This window comes from Ctenocephalides felis, unplaced genomic scaffold (assembly GCF_003426905.1).
Source record: "Ctenocephalides felis isolate EL2017-DRISC unplaced genomic scaffold, ASM342690v1 CF-g0.4_SCAFFOLD_02056, whole genome shotgun sequence".
Lineage (NCBI taxonomy): Eukaryota > Metazoa > Arthropoda > Insecta > Siphonaptera > Pulicidae > Ctenocephalides > Ctenocephalides felis.
The window spans coordinates 1-15,000 of NW_020538210.1; the positions used below are offsets into that span (position 1 = coordinate 1).

General features: G+C 40.1%; 48 non-coding genes and 2 pseudogenes across 48 annotated transcripts; all 50 read right to left on the reverse strand.

Annotated features, from left to right (window-relative positions):
- Nucleotides 1-61: 61 nt before the first annotated feature.
- LOC113380311 lies at nucleotides 62-179 on the reverse strand. The gene has a single exon (XR_003367345.1). It is a non-coding gene; the product is annotated as a U5 spliceosomal RNA (small nuclear RNA).
- Nucleotides 180-253: 74 nt separating this feature from the next.
- Nucleotides 254-374, reverse strand: LOC113380343. Its single transcript, XR_003367375.1, has one exon. It is a non-coding gene; the product is annotated as a U5 spliceosomal RNA (small nuclear RNA).
- Nucleotides 375-662: 288 nt separating this feature from the next.
- Nucleotides 663-782, reverse strand: LOC113380360. The gene has a single exon (XR_003367389.1). It is a non-coding gene; the product is annotated as a U5 spliceosomal RNA (small nuclear RNA).
- Nucleotides 783-856: 74 nt separating this feature from the next.
- LOC113380368 lies at nucleotides 857-977 on the reverse strand. Its single transcript, XR_003367397.1, has one exon. It is a non-coding gene; the product is annotated as a U5 spliceosomal RNA (small nuclear RNA).
- Nucleotides 978-1,008: 31 nt separating this feature from the next.
- Nucleotides 1,009-1,129, reverse strand: LOC113380341. The gene has a single exon (XR_003367373.1). It is a non-coding gene; the product is annotated as a U5 spliceosomal RNA (small nuclear RNA).
- A 28-nt stretch (nucleotides 1,130-1,157) lies between these two features.
- LOC113380354 lies at nucleotides 1,158-1,277 on the reverse strand. The gene has a single exon (XR_003367384.1). It is a non-coding gene; the product is annotated as a U5 spliceosomal RNA (small nuclear RNA).
- Nucleotides 1,278-1,355: 78 nt separating this feature from the next.
- On the reverse strand, nucleotides 1,356-1,473 carry LOC113380357. The gene has a single exon (XR_003367386.1). It is a non-coding gene; the product is annotated as a U5 spliceosomal RNA (small nuclear RNA).
- An 83-nt stretch (nucleotides 1,474-1,556) lies between these two features.
- On the reverse strand, nucleotides 1,557-1,671 carry LOC113380352 (annotated as a pseudogene).
- A 267-nt stretch (nucleotides 1,672-1,938) lies between these two features.
- LOC113380308 lies at nucleotides 1,939-2,057 on the reverse strand. The gene has a single exon (XR_003367342.1). It is a non-coding gene; the product is annotated as a U5 spliceosomal RNA (small nuclear RNA).
- Nucleotides 2,058-2,138: 81 nt separating this feature from the next.
- On the reverse strand, nucleotides 2,139-2,256 carry LOC113380353. The gene has a single exon (XR_003367383.1). It is a non-coding gene; the product is annotated as a U5 spliceosomal RNA (small nuclear RNA).
- A 77-nt stretch (nucleotides 2,257-2,333) lies between these two features.
- Nucleotides 2,334-2,456, reverse strand: LOC113380324. Its single transcript, XR_003367357.1, has one exon. It is a non-coding gene; the product is annotated as a U5 spliceosomal RNA (small nuclear RNA).
- A 294-nt stretch (nucleotides 2,457-2,750) lies between these two features.
- Nucleotides 2,751-2,869, reverse strand: LOC113380313. The gene has a single exon (XR_003367347.1). It is a non-coding gene; the product is annotated as a U5 spliceosomal RNA (small nuclear RNA).
- A 606-nt stretch (nucleotides 2,870-3,475) lies between these two features.
- Nucleotides 3,476-3,593, reverse strand: LOC113380314. Its single transcript, XR_003367348.1, has one exon. It is a non-coding gene; the product is annotated as a U5 spliceosomal RNA (small nuclear RNA).
- Nucleotides 3,594-3,674: 81 nt separating this feature from the next.
- On the reverse strand, nucleotides 3,675-3,793 carry LOC113380318. Its single transcript, XR_003367352.1, has one exon. It is a non-coding gene; the product is annotated as a U5 spliceosomal RNA (small nuclear RNA).
- A 473-nt stretch (nucleotides 3,794-4,266) lies between these two features.
- On the reverse strand, nucleotides 4,267-4,387 carry LOC113380334. The gene has a single exon (XR_003367367.1). It is a non-coding gene; the product is annotated as a U5 spliceosomal RNA (small nuclear RNA).
- Nucleotides 4,388-4,665: 278 nt separating this feature from the next.
- Nucleotides 4,666-4,783, reverse strand: LOC113380336. The gene has a single exon (XR_003367369.1). It is a non-coding gene; the product is annotated as a U5 spliceosomal RNA (small nuclear RNA).
- Nucleotides 4,784-4,815: 32 nt separating this feature from the next.
- Nucleotides 4,816-4,936, reverse strand: LOC113380347. The gene has a single exon (XR_003367378.1). It is a non-coding gene; the product is annotated as a U5 spliceosomal RNA (small nuclear RNA).
- Nucleotides 4,937-4,972: 36 nt separating this feature from the next.
- On the reverse strand, nucleotides 4,973-5,090 carry LOC113380316. The gene has a single exon (XR_003367350.1). It is a non-coding gene; the product is annotated as a U5 spliceosomal RNA (small nuclear RNA).
- A 77-nt stretch (nucleotides 5,091-5,167) lies between these two features.
- Nucleotides 5,168-5,289, reverse strand: LOC113380338. Its single transcript, XR_003367371.1, has one exon. It is a non-coding gene; the product is annotated as a U5 spliceosomal RNA (small nuclear RNA).
- A 286-nt stretch (nucleotides 5,290-5,575) lies between these two features.
- Nucleotides 5,576-5,695, reverse strand: LOC113380309. The gene has a single exon (XR_003367343.1). It is a non-coding gene; the product is annotated as a U5 spliceosomal RNA (small nuclear RNA).
- A 90-nt stretch (nucleotides 5,696-5,785) lies between these two features.
- On the reverse strand, nucleotides 5,786-5,908 carry LOC113380325. Its single transcript, XR_003367358.1, has one exon. It is a non-coding gene; the product is annotated as a U5 spliceosomal RNA (small nuclear RNA).
- Nucleotides 5,909-6,199: 291 nt separating this feature from the next.
- LOC113380320 lies at nucleotides 6,200-6,318 on the reverse strand. The gene has a single exon (XR_003367354.1). It is a non-coding gene; the product is annotated as a U5 spliceosomal RNA (small nuclear RNA).
- Nucleotides 6,319-6,612: 294 nt separating this feature from the next.
- LOC113380362 lies at nucleotides 6,613-6,730 on the reverse strand. Its single transcript, XR_003367391.1, has one exon. It is a non-coding gene; the product is annotated as a U5 spliceosomal RNA (small nuclear RNA).
- Nucleotides 6,731-6,807: 77 nt separating this feature from the next.
- Nucleotides 6,808-6,930, reverse strand: LOC113380328. Its single transcript, XR_003367361.1, has one exon. It is a non-coding gene; the product is annotated as a U5 spliceosomal RNA (small nuclear RNA).
- Nucleotides 6,931-7,204: 274 nt separating this feature from the next.
- LOC113380315 lies at nucleotides 7,205-7,322 on the reverse strand. The gene has a single exon (XR_003367349.1). It is a non-coding gene; the product is annotated as a U5 spliceosomal RNA (small nuclear RNA).
- A 76-nt stretch (nucleotides 7,323-7,398) lies between these two features.
- Nucleotides 7,399-7,519, reverse strand: LOC113380342. The gene has a single exon (XR_003367374.1). It is a non-coding gene; the product is annotated as a U5 spliceosomal RNA (small nuclear RNA).
- Nucleotides 7,520-7,555: 36 nt separating this feature from the next.
- Nucleotides 7,556-7,674, reverse strand: LOC113380331. The gene has a single exon (XR_003367364.1). It is a non-coding gene; the product is annotated as a U5 spliceosomal RNA (small nuclear RNA).
- Nucleotides 7,675-8,290: 616 nt separating this feature from the next.
- On the reverse strand, nucleotides 8,291-8,411 carry LOC113380317. Its single transcript, XR_003367351.1, has one exon. It is a non-coding gene; the product is annotated as a U5 spliceosomal RNA (small nuclear RNA).
- Nucleotides 8,412-8,492: 81 nt separating this feature from the next.
- LOC113380358 lies at nucleotides 8,493-8,610 on the reverse strand. Its single transcript, XR_003367387.1, has one exon. It is a non-coding gene; the product is annotated as a U5 spliceosomal RNA (small nuclear RNA).
- Nucleotides 8,611-8,691: 81 nt separating this feature from the next.
- Nucleotides 8,692-8,810, reverse strand: LOC113380330. Its single transcript, XR_003367363.1, has one exon. It is a non-coding gene; the product is annotated as a U5 spliceosomal RNA (small nuclear RNA).
- Nucleotides 8,811-9,104: 294 nt separating this feature from the next.
- LOC113380356 lies at nucleotides 9,105-9,222 on the reverse strand. Its single transcript, XR_003367385.1, has one exon. It is a non-coding gene; the product is annotated as a U5 spliceosomal RNA (small nuclear RNA).
- An 82-nt stretch (nucleotides 9,223-9,304) lies between these two features.
- On the reverse strand, nucleotides 9,305-9,425 carry LOC113380327. The gene has a single exon (XR_003367360.1). It is a non-coding gene; the product is annotated as a U5 spliceosomal RNA (small nuclear RNA).
- Nucleotides 9,426-9,783: 358 nt separating this feature from the next.
- LOC113380335 lies at nucleotides 9,784-9,904 on the reverse strand. The gene has a single exon (XR_003367368.1). It is a non-coding gene; the product is annotated as a U5 spliceosomal RNA (small nuclear RNA).
- A 36-nt stretch (nucleotides 9,905-9,940) lies between these two features.
- LOC113380332 lies at nucleotides 9,941-10,059 on the reverse strand. Its single transcript, XR_003367365.1, has one exon. It is a non-coding gene; the product is annotated as a U5 spliceosomal RNA (small nuclear RNA).
- Nucleotides 10,060-10,350: 291 nt separating this feature from the next.
- Nucleotides 10,351-10,471, reverse strand: LOC113380312. Its single transcript, XR_003367346.1, has one exon. It is a non-coding gene; the product is annotated as a U5 spliceosomal RNA (small nuclear RNA).
- Nucleotides 10,472-10,552: 81 nt separating this feature from the next.
- On the reverse strand, nucleotides 10,553-10,671 carry LOC113380322. Its single transcript, XR_003367356.1, has one exon. It is a non-coding gene; the product is annotated as a U5 spliceosomal RNA (small nuclear RNA).
- A 290-nt stretch (nucleotides 10,672-10,961) lies between these two features.
- Nucleotides 10,962-11,082, reverse strand: LOC113380337. Its single transcript, XR_003367370.1, has one exon. It is a non-coding gene; the product is annotated as a U5 spliceosomal RNA (small nuclear RNA).
- A 36-nt stretch (nucleotides 11,083-11,118) lies between these two features.
- Nucleotides 11,119-11,237, reverse strand: LOC113380319. The gene has a single exon (XR_003367353.1). It is a non-coding gene; the product is annotated as a U5 spliceosomal RNA (small nuclear RNA).
- A 293-nt stretch (nucleotides 11,238-11,530) lies between these two features.
- Nucleotides 11,531-11,648, reverse strand: LOC113380306. The gene has a single exon (XR_003367341.1). It is a non-coding gene; the product is annotated as a U5 spliceosomal RNA (small nuclear RNA).
- Nucleotides 11,649-11,935: 287 nt separating this feature from the next.
- LOC113380361 lies at nucleotides 11,936-12,056 on the reverse strand. The gene has a single exon (XR_003367390.1). It is a non-coding gene; the product is annotated as a U5 spliceosomal RNA (small nuclear RNA).
- A 91-nt stretch (nucleotides 12,057-12,147) lies between these two features.
- LOC113380329 lies at nucleotides 12,148-12,267 on the reverse strand. The gene has a single exon (XR_003367362.1). It is a non-coding gene; the product is annotated as a U5 spliceosomal RNA (small nuclear RNA).
- A 294-nt stretch (nucleotides 12,268-12,561) lies between these two features.
- Nucleotides 12,562-12,676, reverse strand: LOC113380346 (annotated as a pseudogene).
- Nucleotides 12,677-12,966: 290 nt separating this feature from the next.
- LOC113380364 lies at nucleotides 12,967-13,084 on the reverse strand. The gene has a single exon (XR_003367393.1). It is a non-coding gene; the product is annotated as a U5 spliceosomal RNA (small nuclear RNA).
- Nucleotides 13,085-13,161: 77 nt separating this feature from the next.
- On the reverse strand, nucleotides 13,162-13,284 carry LOC113380363. The gene has a single exon (XR_003367392.1). It is a non-coding gene; the product is annotated as a U5 spliceosomal RNA (small nuclear RNA).
- Nucleotides 13,285-13,566: 282 nt separating this feature from the next.
- LOC113380344 lies at nucleotides 13,567-13,686 on the reverse strand. Its single transcript, XR_003367376.1, has one exon. It is a non-coding gene; the product is annotated as a U5 spliceosomal RNA (small nuclear RNA).
- A 32-nt stretch (nucleotides 13,687-13,718) lies between these two features.
- LOC113380345 lies at nucleotides 13,719-13,838 on the reverse strand. The gene has a single exon (XR_003367377.1). It is a non-coding gene; the product is annotated as a U5 spliceosomal RNA (small nuclear RNA).
- Nucleotides 13,839-13,874: 36 nt separating this feature from the next.
- On the reverse strand, nucleotides 13,875-13,992 carry LOC113380359. The gene has a single exon (XR_003367388.1). It is a non-coding gene; the product is annotated as a U5 spliceosomal RNA (small nuclear RNA).
- A 77-nt stretch (nucleotides 13,993-14,069) lies between these two features.
- On the reverse strand, nucleotides 14,070-14,192 carry LOC113380333. Its single transcript, XR_003367366.1, has one exon. It is a non-coding gene; the product is annotated as a U5 spliceosomal RNA (small nuclear RNA).
- Nucleotides 14,193-14,471: 279 nt separating this feature from the next.
- Nucleotides 14,472-14,593, reverse strand: LOC113380310. Its single transcript, XR_003367344.1, has one exon. It is a non-coding gene; the product is annotated as a U5 spliceosomal RNA (small nuclear RNA).
- Nucleotides 14,594-14,670: 77 nt separating this feature from the next.
- LOC113380326 lies at nucleotides 14,671-14,793 on the reverse strand. Its single transcript, XR_003367359.1, has one exon. It is a non-coding gene; the product is annotated as a U5 spliceosomal RNA (small nuclear RNA).
- Nucleotides 14,794-15,000: the final 207 nt, after the last annotated feature.

The following is a 15,000-nucleotide window of genomic DNA, read 5'->3' on the forward strand; positions in this document are numbered from 1 at the left end:
TCTATAACTGTTTGTGTAAAATGACGTTAACTTCAAGAATATTTGATTTAGATTATCATCGGCCCAGCAAGTGAATGCCAGGTTCACAAAAAATTGAGAATAGCTCATTTGAGTGCTCCCCTCCACGGAAATCTGTAGTAAAAGGCGAAAGGTTATTCGATCTGAGGAAACTAGAGTGACCAAAGGGGTAGTCCAGGTGTATAACTTTTTGTAAAACGACGTTAACTTCATAATATTTGATTAGATTATCATCGGCCCAGCAAGTGAATGCCAGGCTCACAAAAAAATGAGAAAGTCTCATTTGAGTGCTCCCCTCCACGGAAACCTTTAGTAAAAGGCGAAGATTTATTCGCTCTGAAGGGAAACCAGAGTGACAAACAAGTAGTCGAGGCGTTGCTTTAACAATATAGGGTCTGTATTGGGGCCGGCCAGCGTATGAATTCCAACAAGTAAACACACCAACGACATCTATTCCTATGCGATAAGTACTTGAACTTCGGGTTTTATTCGCTCGACAAAGAAAATCAACTGAAAATCTGTAGTAAAAGGCGAAGGTTTTTTTCTCTCTGAGAGAACTAGAGTGACAAAGGGGTAGTCCAGGTGTATAACTGTTTGTGTAAAACGACGTTAACTTCAAGAATATTTGATTTAGATTATCATCGTCCCAGCACATGAATGCCAGGCTCACAAAAAATTGAGAATAGTCTCATTTAAGTGCTCCCCTCCACGGAAATCTGTAGTAAAAGGCGAAAGGTTTATTCGCTCTGAGGAAACTAGAGTGACAAAGGGGTAGTCCAGGTCTATAACTGTTTGTGTAGAATGACGTTACTTCAGAATATTTGATTTAATTATCATCGGCCCAGCAAGTGAATGCCAGGCTCACAAAAAATTGAGAATAGTCCTCATTTGAGTGCTCCCCTCCACGAAAATCTTTAGTAAAGGCGAAAGATTATTCGCTCTGAAGGGAATCTGAATTAACTTCAAGAATCTTTGATTTAGATTATCATCGGCCCAGCAAGTGTATGCCAGGCTCACAAAAATTGAGAATATCCTCATTTGAGTGCGCCCCTCCACGGAAATCTTTAGTAAAAGGCGAAAGATTTATTCGCTCTGAAGGGAATCTGAATAACTTCAAGAATATTGATTTAGATATCATCGGCCCAGCAAGTGAATGCCAGGCTCACAAAAAATTGAGAATAGTCTCTTTGAGTGCTCCCCTCCACGGAAATCTGTAGTAAAAGGCGAAAGGTTTATTCGCTCTGAGGAAAACTAGAGTGACAAAGGGGTAGTCCAGGTGTATAACTGTTTGTGTAACACGACCTTAACTTCAAGAATATTTGATTTAGATTATCATCGGCCCAGCAAGTGAATGCCAGGCTCACAAAAATTGAGAATAGTCTCATTTGAGTGCTCTCCTCCACGGAAATCTTTAGTAAAAGGCGAAGATTCATTCTCTCTGAGGGAAACGAGAGTGACGAAGGGGTAGTCCAAGTGTATAACTGTTTGTGTAAAAACGACGTTAACTTCAAGAATATTTGATTTAGATATCATCGGCCCAGCAAGTGAATGCCAGGCTCACAAAAAATTGAGAATAGTCTCATTGAGTGCTCCCCTCCACGGAATCTTTAGTAAAGGCGAAAGATTTTTCGCTCTGAAGGGAAACCAGAGTGACAAAGGTAGTCGAGGCGTTGCTTAACAATATAGGGTCTGTATTTTGGGGCCGGCCAGCGATGAATTCCACAAGTAAACACAGCAGCGACATCTATCCCTATATGCGATAGTTCGGGTTTTTATTTCGCTCGAAAAAGAAAATCCACGGAAATCTGTAGTAAAAGGCGCAAGGTTTATTCGCTCTGAGGAAATGAGAGTGACAAAGGGGTATAACTGTTTGTGTAAAACGACGTTAACTTCAAGAATATTTGATTTAGATTATCATCGGCCCAGCAAGTGAATGCCAGGATCACAAAAATTGAGAATAGTCTCATTTGAGTGCTCCCCTCCCGGAAATCTGTAGTAAAAGGCGAAAGGTGTATTCGCTCTGAGGAAAACTAGGGTGACAAAGGGGTAGTCCAGGTCTATAACTGTTTGTGTAAAATGACGTTAACTTCAAGAATATTTGATTTAGATTATCATCGGCCCAGCAAGTGAATGCCAGGCTCACAAAAAATTGAGAATAGTCTCATTTGAGTGCTCCCCTCCACGGAAATCTATAGTAAAAGGCGAAAGGTTTATTCGATCTGAGGAAAACTAGAGTGACAAAGGGGTAGTCCAGGTGTATAACTGTTTGTGTAAAACGACGTTAACTTCAAGAATATTTGATTTAGATTATCATCGGCCCAGCAAGTGAATGCTAGGCTCACAAAAAATTGAGAATAGTCTCATTTGAGTGCTCCCCTCCACGGAAATCTTTAGTAAAAGGCGAAAGATTTATTCGCTCTGAAGAGAAACCAGAGTGACAAACAGGTAGTCGAGGCGTTGCTTAACAATATAGGGTCTGTATTTTGGGGCCGGCCAGCGTATGAATTCCACAAAGTACACACAGCAACGACATCTATTCCTATGTGCGATAAGTACTTGAACTTCGGGTTTTATTCGATCGAAAAAGAAGATCCACTGAAATCTGTAGTAAAAGGCGAAAGGTTTATTCGCTCTGAGGAAAACTAGAGTGACAAAGGGGTAGTCCAGGTGTATAACTGTTTGTGTAAAACGACGTTAACTTCAAGGATATTTGATTTAGATTATCATCGGCCCAGCAAGTGAATGCCAGGCTAACAAAAAATTGAGAATAGTCTCATTTGAGTGCTCCCCTCCACGGAAATCTTTAGTAAAAGGCGAAAGATTTATTCGCTCTGAAGGGAAACCAGAGTGACAAACATGATGATGTGATGATAAATTTTATATTTCTATCAATATATGTTACAAAGTCCAGTATAATATTTTATGCATTACTACCTAATAGGTATTTTTGCAATTTATGGATGGTATTTAAGGAAATTTTCATAATCTAGTTACATATCAATATCAATAATGTTGACAATAAGTGAAAAAAAGGAAAACAAAAAAAAACACTATTCGTTCAATTATAACTTACAACTAAGATAACACTAAAGCTTAATACTAACTAAAATATATTATTATGAATAAGTGTAACTATATCTTTTCCAAATACTACTGCTCTATCAGGTGGTTTGGCAAACAGGTAGTCGAGGCATTGCTTAACAATATAGGGTCTGTATTTTGGGGCCGTCCAGCGTATGAATTCCACAAAGTAAACACAGCAGCGACATCTATCCCTATATGCGATAAGTACTTGAACTTCGGGTTTTATTCGCTCGAAAAAGAAAATCCACGGAAATCTGTAGTAAAAGGCGCAAGGTTTATTCGCTCTGAGGGAAACGAGAGTGACAAAGGGGTATAACTGTTTGTGTAAAACGACGTTAACTTCAAGAATATTTGATTTAGATTATCATCGGCCCAGCAAGTGAATGCCAGGCTCACAAAAAATTGAGAATAGTCTCATTTGAATGCTCCCCTCCACGGAAATGTGTAGTAAAGGGCGAAAGGTTTATTCGCTCTGAGGAAAACTAGAGTGACAAAGGGGTAGTCCAGGTCTATAACTGTTTGTGTAGAATGACGTTAACTTCAAGAATATTTGATTTAGATTATCATCGGCCCAGCAAGTGAATGCCAGGCTAACAAAAAATTGAGAATAGTCTCATTTGAGTGCTCCCCTCCACGGAAATCTTTAGTAAAAGGCGAAAGATTTATTCGCTCTGAAGGGAAACCAGAGTGACAAACAGGTAGTCGAGGCGTTGCTTAACAATATAGGGTCTGTATTTTGGGGCCGGCCAGCGTATGAATTCCACAAAGTAAACACAGCAGCGACATCTATCCCTATATGCGATAAGTTCGGGTTTTATTCGCTCGAAAAGAAAATCTACGGAATCTGTAGCAAAAGGCGCAAGGTTTATTCGCTCTGAGGGAAACGAGAGTGACAAAGGGGTAGTCCAGGTGTATAACTGTTTGTGTAAACGATGTTAACTTCAAGAATATTTGATTTAGATTATCATCGGCCCAGCAAGTGAATGCCAGGCTCACAAAAAATTGAGAATAGTCTCATTTGAGTGCTCCCTCCACGGAAAACTGTAGTAAAGGCGAAAGGTTATTCGCTCTGAGGAAAACTAGAGTGACAACGGGGTAGTCCAGGTCTATAACTGTTTGTGTAAAATGACGTTAACTTCAAGAATTTTGATTTAGATTATCATCGGCCCAGCAAGTGAATGCTATGCTCACAAAAATTGAGAATAGTCTCATTTGAGTGCTCCCCTCCACGGAAATCTTTAGTAAAAGGCGAAAGATTTATTCGCTCTGAAGGGAACCAGAGTGACAAACAGGTAGTCGAGGCGTTGCTTAACAATATAGGGTCTGTATTTGGGCCGGCCAGCGTATGATTCCACAAAGTAAACACAGCAGCGACATCTATCCCTATATGCGATAAGTTCGGGTTTTATTCGCTCGAAAAAGAAAATCCACGGAAATCTGTAGTAAAAGGCGCAAGTTTATTCGCTCTGAGGGAAACGAGAGTGACAAAGGGGTAGTCCAGGTGTATAACTGTTTGTGTAAAACGACGTTAACTTCAAGAATATTTGATTTAGATTATCATCGGCCCAGCAAGTGAATGCAGGATCACAAAAATTGAGAATAGTCTCATTTGAGTGCTCCCCTCCACGAAAATCTTTAGTAAAAGGCGAAAGATTTATTCGCTCTGAAGGGAATCTGAATTAACTTCAAGAATATTTGATTTAGATTATCATCGGCCCAGCAAGTGTATGCCAGGCTCACAAAAAATTGAGAATAGTCTCATTTGAGTGCGCCCCTCCACGGAAATCTTTAGTAAAATGCGAAAGATTTATTCGCTCTGAAGGGAATCTGAATTAACTTCAAGAATATTCGATTTAGATTATCATCGGCCCAGCAAGTGAATGCCAGGCTCACAAAAAATTGAGAATAGTCTCATTTGAGTGCTCCCCTCCACGAAAAACTGTAGTAAAAGGCGAAAGGGTTATTCGCTCTGAGGAAAACTAGAGTGACAACGGGGTAGTCCAGGTCTATAACTGTTTGTGTAAAATGACGTTAACTTCAAGAATATTTGATTTAGATTATCATCGGCCCAGCAAGTGAATGCTAAGCTCACAAAAAATTGAGAATAGTCTCATTTGAGTGCTCCCCTCCACGGAAATCTTTAGTAAAGGCGAAAGATTTATTCGCTCTGAAGGGAAACCAGAGTGACAAACAGGTAGTCGAGGCGTTGCTTAACAATATAGGGTCTGTATTTTGGGGCCGGCCAGCGTATGAATTCCACAAGTAAACACAACAGCGACATCTATCCCTATATGCGATAAGTACTTGAACTTCGGTTTTATTCGCTCGAAAAAGAAATCCACGGAAATCTGTAGTAAAAGGCGCAAGGTTTATTCGCTCTGAGGAAACGGGAGTGACAAAGGGGTAGTCCAGGAGTATAACTGTTTGTGTAAAACGACGTTAACTTCAAGAATATTTGATTTAGATTATCATCGGCCCAGCAAGTGAATGCTAGGCTCACAAAAATTGAGAATAGTCTCATTTGAGTGCTCCTCTCCACGGAAATCTGTAGTAAAAGGCGAAGGGTTATTCGCTCTGAGGAAAACTGGAGTGACAAAGGGGTAGTCCAGGTCTATAACTGTTTGTGTAAAATGACGTTAACTTCAAGAATATTTGATTAGATTATCATTCGATTTAGATTATCGGCCCAGCAAGTGAATGCTAGGCTCACAAAAAATTGAGAATAGTCTCATTTGAGTGCTCCCCTCCACGGAAATCTTTAGTAAAAGGCGAAAGATTTATTCGCTCTGAAGAGAAACCAGAGTGACAAACAGTAGTCGAGGCGTTGCTTAACAATATAGGGTCTGTATTTTGGGGCCGGCCAGCGTATGAATTCCACAAAGTAAACCAGCAACGACATCTATTCCTATATGCGATAAGTACTTGAACTTCGGGTTTTATTCGATCGAAAAAGAAGATCCACTGAAATCTGTAGTAAAAGGCGAAAGGTTTATTCGCTCTGAGGAAACTAGAGTGACAAAGGGGTAGTCCAGGTGTATAACTGTTTGTGTAAAACGACGTTAACTTCAAGAATATTTGATTTAGATTATCATCGGCCCAGCAAGTGAATGCCAGGCTAACAAAAAATTGAGAATAGGCTCATTTGAGTGCTCCCCTCCACGGAAATCTTTAGTAAAAGGCGAAAGATTTATTCGCTCTGAAGGGAAACCAGAGTGACAAACAGGTAGTCGAGGCGTTGCTTAACAATATAGGGTCTGTATTTTGGGGCCGGCCAGCGTATGAATTCCACAAAGTAAACACAGCAGCGACATCTATCCCTATATGCGATAAGTACTTGAACTTTGGGTTTTATTCGCTCGAAAAAGAAAATCTACGGAAATCTGTAGTAAAAGGCGCAAGGTTTATTCGCTCTGAGGGAAACGAGAGTGACAAAGGGGTAGTCCAGGTGTATAACTGTTTGTGTAAAACGACGTTAACTTCAAGAATATTTGATTTAGATTATCATCGGCCCAGCAAGTGAATGCCAGGCTCACAAAAAATTGAGAATAGTCTCATTTGAGTGCTCCCCTCCACGGAAAACTGTAGTAAAAGGCGAAAGGGTTATTCGCTCTGAGGAAAACTAGAGTGACAACGGGGTAGTCCAGGTCTATAACTGTTTGTGTAAAATGACGTTAACTTCAAGAATATTTGATTTAGATTATCATCGGCCCAGCAAGTGAATGCTAGGCTCACAAAAAATTGAGAATAGTCTCATTTGAGTGCTCCCCTCCACGGAAATCTTTAGTAAAAGGCGAAAGATTTATTCGCTCTGAAGGGAAACCAGAGTGACAAACAGGTAGTCGAGGCGTTGCTTAACAATATAGGGTCTGTATTTTGGGGCCGGCCAGCGTATGAATTCCACAAAGTAAACACAGCAGCGACATCTATCCCTATATGCGATAAGTTCGGGTTTTATTCGCTCGAAAAAGAAAATCCACGGAAATCTGTAGTAAAAGGCGCAAGGTTTATTCGCTCTGAGGGAAACGAGAGTGACAAAGGGGTGTAACTGTTTGTGTAAAACGACGTTAACTTCAAGAATATTTGATTTAGATTATCATCGGCCCAGCAAGTGAATGCCAGGCTCACAAAAAATTGAGAATAGTCTCATTTGAATGCTCCCCTCCACGGAAATGTGTAGTAAAGGGCGAAAGGTTTATTCGCTCTGAGGAAAACTAGAGTGACAAAGGGTAGTCCAGGTCTATAACTGTTTGTGTAGAATGACGTTAACTTCAAGAATATTTGATTTAGATTATCATCGGCCCAGCAAGTGAATGCCAGGCTCACAAAAAATTGAGAATAGTCTCATTTGAGTGCTCCCCTCCACGAAAATCTTTAGTAAAAGGCGAAAGATTTATTCGCTCTGAAGGGAATCTGAATTAACTTCAAGAATATTTGATTTAGATTATCATCGGCCCAGCAAGTGTATGCCAGGCTCACAAAAAATTGAGAATAGTCTCATTTGAGTGCGCCCCTCCACGGAAATCTTTAGTAAAAGGCGAAAGATTTATTCGCTCTGAAGGGAAACCAGAGTGACAAACATTTTTTTTTTTTTATGATAAATTTTTATATTTCTATCAATATATGTTACAAAGTCCAGTATAATATTTTATGCATTACTACCTAATAGGTATTTTTGCAATTTATGGATGGTATTTAAGGAAATTTTAATAATCTAGTTACATATCAATATCAATAATGTTGACAATAAGTGAAAAAAGGAAAACAAAAAAAACACTATTCGTTCAATTATAACTTACAACTAAGATAACACTAAAGCTTAATACTAACTAAAATATATTATTATGAATAAGTGTAACTATATCTTTTCCAAATACTACTGCTCTATCAGGTGGTTTGGCAAACAGGTAGTCGAGGCATTGCTTAACAATATAGGGTCTGTATTTTGGGGCCGTCCAGCGTATGAATTCCACAAAGTAAACACAGCAGCGACATCTATCCCTATATGCGATAAGTACTTGAACTTCGGGTTTTATTCGCTCGAAAAAGAAAATCCACGGAAATCTGTAGTAAAAGGCGCAAGGTTTATTCGCTCTGAGGGAAACGAGAGTGACAAAGGGGTAGTCCAGGTGTATAACTGTTTGTGTAAAACGACGTTAACTTCAAGAATATTTGATTTAGATTATCATCGGCCCAGCAAGTGAATGCCAGGATCACAAAAAATTGAGAATAGTCTCATTTGAGTGCTCCCCTCCACGGAAATCCGTAGTAAAAGGCGAAAGGTGTATTCGCTCTGAGGAAAACTAGGGTGACAAAGGGGTAGTCCAGGTCTATAACTGTTTGTGTAAAATGACGTTAACTTCAAGAATATTTGATTTAGATTATCATCGGCCCAGCAAGTGAATGCCAGGCTCACAAAAAATTGAGAATAGTCTCATTTGAGTGCTCCCCTCCACGGAAATCTGTAGTAAAAGGCGAAAGGTTTATTCGCTCTGAGGAAAACTAGAGTGACAAAGGGGTAGTCCAGGTGTATAACTGTTCGTGTAAAACGACCTTAACTTCAAGAATATTTGATTTAGATTATCATCGGCCCAGCAAGTGAATGCCAGGCTCACAAAAAATTGAGAATAGTCTCATTTGAGTACTCCCCTCCACGGAAATCTTTAGTAAAAGGCGAAAGATTTATTCGCTCTGAAGGGAAACCAGAGTGACATACAGGTAGTCGAGGCGTTGCTTAACAATATAGGGTCTGTATATTGGGGCCGGCCAGCGTATGATTTCCACAAAGTAAACACAGCAGCGACATCTATCCCTATGTGCGATAAGTACTTGAACTTCGGGTTTTATTCGCTCGAAAAAGAAAATCCACGGAAATCTGTAGTAAAAGGCGCAAGGTTTATTCGCTCTGAGGGAAACGAGAGTGACAAAGGGGTAGTCCAAGTGTATAACTGTTTGTGTAAAACGACGTTAACTTCAAGAATATTTGATTTAGATTATCATCGGCCCAGCAAGTGAATGCCAGGCTGACAAAAAATTGAGAATAGTCTCATTTGAATGCTCCCCTCCACGGAAATCTGTAGTAAAAGGCGAAAGGTTTATTCGCTCTGAAGAAAACTAGAGTGACAAAGGGGTAGAGTCCAGGTCTATAACTGGACGTTAACTTCAAGAATATTTGATTAGATTATCATTCGATTTAGATTATCGGCCCAGCAAGTGAATGCTAGACTCACAAAAAATTGAGAATAGTCTCATTTGAGTGCTCCCCTCCACGGAAATCTTTAGTAAAAGGCGAAAGATTTATTCGCTCTGAAGGGAAACCAGAGTGACAAACAGGTAGTCGAGGCGTTGCTTAACAATATAGGGTCTGTATTTTGGGGCCGGCCAGCGTATGAATTCCACAAAGTAAACACAGCAGCGACATCTATCCCTATATGCGATAAGTACTTAAACTTCGGGTTTTATTCGCTCGAAAAAGAAAATCCACGGAAATCTGTAGTAAAAGGCGCAAGGTTTATTCGCTCTGAAAACGAGAGTGACAAAGGGGTCTGTAGTAAAAGGCGCAAGGTTTATTCGCTCTGAGGGAAACGAGAGTGACAAAGGGGTAGTCCAGGTCTATAACTGTTTGTGTAAAATGACGTTAACTTCAAGAATATTTGATTAGATTATCATTCGATTTAGATTATCGGCCCAGCAAGTGAATGCTAGGCTCACAAAAAATTGAGAATAGTCTCATTTGAGTGCTCCCCTCCACGGAAATCTTTAGTAAAAGGCGAAAGATTTATTCGCTCTGAAGGGAATCTGAATTAACTTCAAGAATATTTAATTTAGATTATCATCGGCCCAGCAAGTGTATGCCAGGCTCACAAAAAATTGAGAATAGTCTCATTTGAGTGCGCCCCTCCACGGAAATCTTTAGTAAAAGGCGAAAGATTTATTCGCTCTGAAGGGAAACCAGAGTGACAAACAGGTAGTCGAGGCATTGCTTAACAATATAGGGTCTGTATTTTGGGGCCGTCCAGCGTATGAATTCCACAAAGTAAACACAGCAGCGACATCTATCCCTATATGCGATAAGTACTTGAACTTCGGGTTTTATTCGCTCGAAAAAGAAAATCCACGGAAATCTGTAGTAAAAGGCGCAAGGTTTATTCGCTCTGAGGGAAACGAGAGTGACAAAGGGGTAGTCCAGGTATATAACTGTTTGTGTAAAACGACGTTAACTTCAAGAATATTTGATTTAGGTTATCATCGGCCCAGCAAGTGAATGCCAGGATCACAAAAAATTGAGAATAGTCTCATTTGAGTGCTCCCCTCCACGGAAATCTGTAGTAAAAGGCGAAAGGTGTATTCGCTCTGAGGAAAACTAGGGTGACAAAGGGGTAGTCCAGGTCTATAACTGTTTGTGTAAAATGACGTTAACTTCAAGAATATTTGATTTAGATTATCATCGGCCCAGCAAGTGAATGCCAGGCTCACAAAAAATTGAGAATAGTCTCATTTGAGTGCTCCCCTCCACGGAAATCTTTAGTAAAAGGCGAAAGATTTATTCGCTCTGAAGGGAAACCAGAGTGACAAACAAGTAGTCGAGGCATTGCTTAACAATATAGGGTCTGTATTTTGGGGCCGGCCAGCGTATGAATTCCACAAAGTAAACACACCAACGACATCTATTCCTATATGCGATAAGTACTTGAACTTCGGGTTTTATTCGCTCGACAAAGAAAATCAACTGAAATCTGTAGTAGAAGGCGAAAGGTTTATTCGCTCTGAGGAGAACTAGAGTGACAAAGGGGTAGTCCAGGTCTATAACTGTTTGTGTAAAATGACGTTAACTTCAAGAATATTTGATTTATATTATCACCGGCCCAGCAAGTGAACGCCAGGCTCACAAAAAATTGAGAATAGTCTCATTTGACTGCTCCCCTCCACGGAAATCTTTAGTAAAAGGCGAAAGATTTATTCGCTCTGAAGGGAATCTGAATTAACTTCAAGAATATTTGATTCAGATTATCATCGGCCCAGCAAGTGAATGCCAGGCTCACAAAAAATTGAGAATAGTCTCATTTGAGTGCTTCCCTCCACGGAAATCTTTAGTAAAAGGCGAAAGATTTATTCGCTCTGAAGGGAAACCAGAGTGACAACAGGTAGTCGAGGCGTTGCTTAACAATATAGGGTCTGTATTTTGGGGCCGGCCAGCGTATGAATACCACAAATTAAACACAGCAGCGACATCCATCCCTATATGCGATAAGTACTTGAACTTCGGGTTTTATTCGCTCGAAAAAGAATATCTGCGGAAATCTGTAGTAAAAGGAGAAAGGTTTATTCGCTCTGAGGGAAACTAGAGGGACAAAGGGGTAGTCCAGGTGTATAACTGTTTGTGTAAAATGACGTTAACTTCAAGAATATTTGATTTAGATTATCATCGGCCCAGCAAGTGAATCCAAGCTCACAAAAAATTGAGAATAGTCTCATTTGAGTGCTCCCCTCCACGGAAATCTTTAGTAAAAGGCGAAAGATTTATTCGCTCTGAAGGGAAACCAGAGTGACAAACAGGTAGTCGAGGCGTTGCTTAACAATATAGGGTCTGTATTTTGGGGCCGGCCAGCGTATGAATTCCACAAAGTAAACACAGCAGCGACATCTATCCCTATATGCGATAAGTACTTGAACTTCGGGTTTTATTCGCTCGAAAAAGAAAATCCACGGAAATCTGTAGTAAAAGCGCAAGGTTTATTCGCTCTGAGGAAAGAGAGTGACAAAGGGGTAGTCCAGGAGTATAACTGTTTGTGTAAAACGACGTTAACTTCAAGAATATTTGATTTAGATTATCATCGGCCCAGCAAGTGAATGCTAGGCTCACAAAAAATTGAGAATAGTCTCATTTGAGTGCTCCTCTCCACGGAAATCTGTAGTAAAAGGCGAAAGGGTTATTCGCTCTGAGGAAAACTAGAGTGACAAAGGGGTAGTCCAGGTCTATAACTGTTTGTGTAAAATGACGTTAACTTCAAGAATATTTGATTAGATTATCATTCGATTTAGATTATCGCCCAGCAAGTGAATGCTAGGCTCACAAAAAATGAAATAGTCTCATTTGAGTGCTCCCCTCCACGGAAATCTTTAGTAAAAGGCGAAAGATTTATTCGCTCTGAAGAGAAACCAGAGTGACAAACAGGTAGTCGAGGCGTTGCTTAAAATATAGGGTCTGTATTTGGGGCCGGCCAGCGTATGAATTCCACAAAGAAACAACAGCAACGACATCTATTCCTATATGCGATAAGTACTTGACTTCGTTTTTTATTTATTCGATCGAAAAAAGAAGATCCACGGAAATCTGTAGTAAAAGGCGAAAGGTTTATTCGCTCTGAGGAAAACTAGAGTGACAAAAGGTAGTCCAGTGTAAAACTGTTTGTGTAAAACGACGTTAACTTCAAGAATATTTGATTTAGATTATCATCGGCCCAGCAAGTGAATGCCAGCTAACAAAAAATTGAGAATAGCTCATTTGAGTGCTCCCCTCCACGGAAATCTTTAGTAAAAGGCGAAAGTTTTATTCGCTCTGAGGGAACCAGAGTGACAAACAGGTAGTCGAGGCGTTGCTTTAACAATATAGGGTCTGTATTTTGGGGCCGGCCAGCGTATGAATTCCACAAAGTAAACACAAGCAGCGACATCTATCCTATATGCGATAAGTACTTGAACTTCGGGTTTTATTCGCTCGAAAAAGAAAATCTAACGGAAATCTTTAGTAAAAGGCGCAAGGTTTATTCGCTCTGAGGGAAACGAGAATAACAAGGGCCCAGGTTAAACTGTTTTTGTGTAAACGATGTTAACTTCAAGAATATTTGATTTAGATTATCATCGGCCCAGCAAGTGAATGCCAGGCTCACAAAAAATTGAGAATAGTCTCATTTGAGTGCTCCCCTCCACGGAAAACTGTAGTAAAAGGCGAAAGGGTTATTCGCTCTGAGGAAAACTAGAGTGACAACGGGGTAGTCCAGGTCTATAACTGTTTGTGTAAAATGACGTTAACTTCAAGAATATTTGATTTAGATTATCATCGGCCCAGCAAGTGAATGCTAGGCTCACAAAAAATTGAGAATAGTCTCATTTGAGTGCTCCCCTCCACGGAAATCTTTAGTAAAAGGCGAAAGATTTATTCGCTCTGAAGGGAAACCAGAGTGACAAACAGGTAGTCGAGGCGTTGCTTAACAATATAGGGTCTGTATTTTGGGGCCGGCCAGCGTATGAATTCCACAAAGTAAACACAGCAGCGACATCTATCCCTATATGCGATAAGTTCGGGTTTTATTCGCTCGAAAAAGAAAATCCACGGAAATCTGTAGTAAAAGGCGCAAGGTTTATTCGCTCTGAGGGAAACGAGAGTGACAAAGGGGTAGTCCAGGTGTATAACTGTTTGTGTAAAACGACGTTAACTTCAAGAATATTTGATTTAGATTATCATCGGCCCAGCAAGTGAATGCCAGGATCACAAAAAATTGAGAATAGTCTCATTTGAGTGCTCCCCTCCACGAAAATCTTTAGTAAAAGGCGAAAGATTTATTCGCTCTGAAGGGAATCTGAATTAACTTCAAGAATATTTGATTTAGATTATCATCGGCCCAGCAAGTGTATGCCAGGCTCACAAAAATTGAGAATAGTCTCATTTGAGTGCGCCCCTCCACGGAAATCTTTAGTAAAATGCGAAAGATTTATTCGCTCTGAAGGGAATCTGAATTAACTTCAAGAATATTTGATTTAGATTATCATCGGCCCAGCAAGTGAATGCCAGGCTCACAAAAAATTGAGAATAGTCTCATTTGAGTGCGCCCCTCCACGGAAATCTTTAGTAAAAGGCGAAAGGGTTATTCGCTCTGAGGAAAACTAGAGTGACAACGGGGTAGTCCAGGTCTATAACTGTTTGTGTAAAATGACGTTAACTTCAAGAATATTTGATTTAGATTATCATCGGCCCAGCAAGTGAATGCTAAGCACACAAAAAATTGAGAATAGTCTCATTTGAGTGCTCCCCTCCACGGAAATATTTAGTAAAAGGCGAAAGATTTATTCGCTCTGAAGGGAAACCAGAGTGACAAACAGGTAGTCGAGGCGTTGCTTAACAATATAGGGTCTGTATTTTGGGGCCGGCCAGCGTATGAATTCCACAAAGTAAACACAGCAGCGACATCTATCCCTATATGCGATAAGTACTTGAACTTCGGGTTTTATTCGCTCGAAAAAGAAAATCCACGGAAATCTGTAGTAAAAGGCGCAAGGTTTATTCGCTCTGAGGGAAACGAGAGTGACAAAGGGGTATAACTGTTTGTGTAAAACGACGTTAACTTCAAGAATATTTGATTTAGATTATCATCGGCCCAGCAAGTGAATGCTAGGCTCACAAAAAATTGAGAATAGTCTCATTTGAGTGCTCCCCTCCACGGAAATCTGTAGTAAAAGACGAAAGGGTTATTCGCTCTGAGGAAAACTAGAGTGACAAAGGGGTAGTCCAGGTCTATAACTGTTTGTGTAAAATGACGTTAACTTCAAGAATATTTGATTTAGATTATCATCGGCCCAGCAAGTGAATGCTAGGCTCACAAAAAATTGAGAATAGTCTCATTTGAGTGCTCCCCTCCACGGAAATCTTTAGTAAAAGGCGAAAGATTTATTCGCTCTGAAGAGAAACCAGAGTGACAAACAGGTAGTCGAGGCGTTGCTTAACAATATAGGTCTGTATTTTGGGGCCGGCCAGCGTATGAATTCCACAAAGTAAACACAGCAACGACATCTATTCCTATATGCGATAAGTACTTGAACTTCGGGTTTTATTCGATCGAAAAAGAAGATCCACTGAAATCTGTAGTAAAAGGCGAAAGGTTTATTCGCTCTGAGGAAAACTAG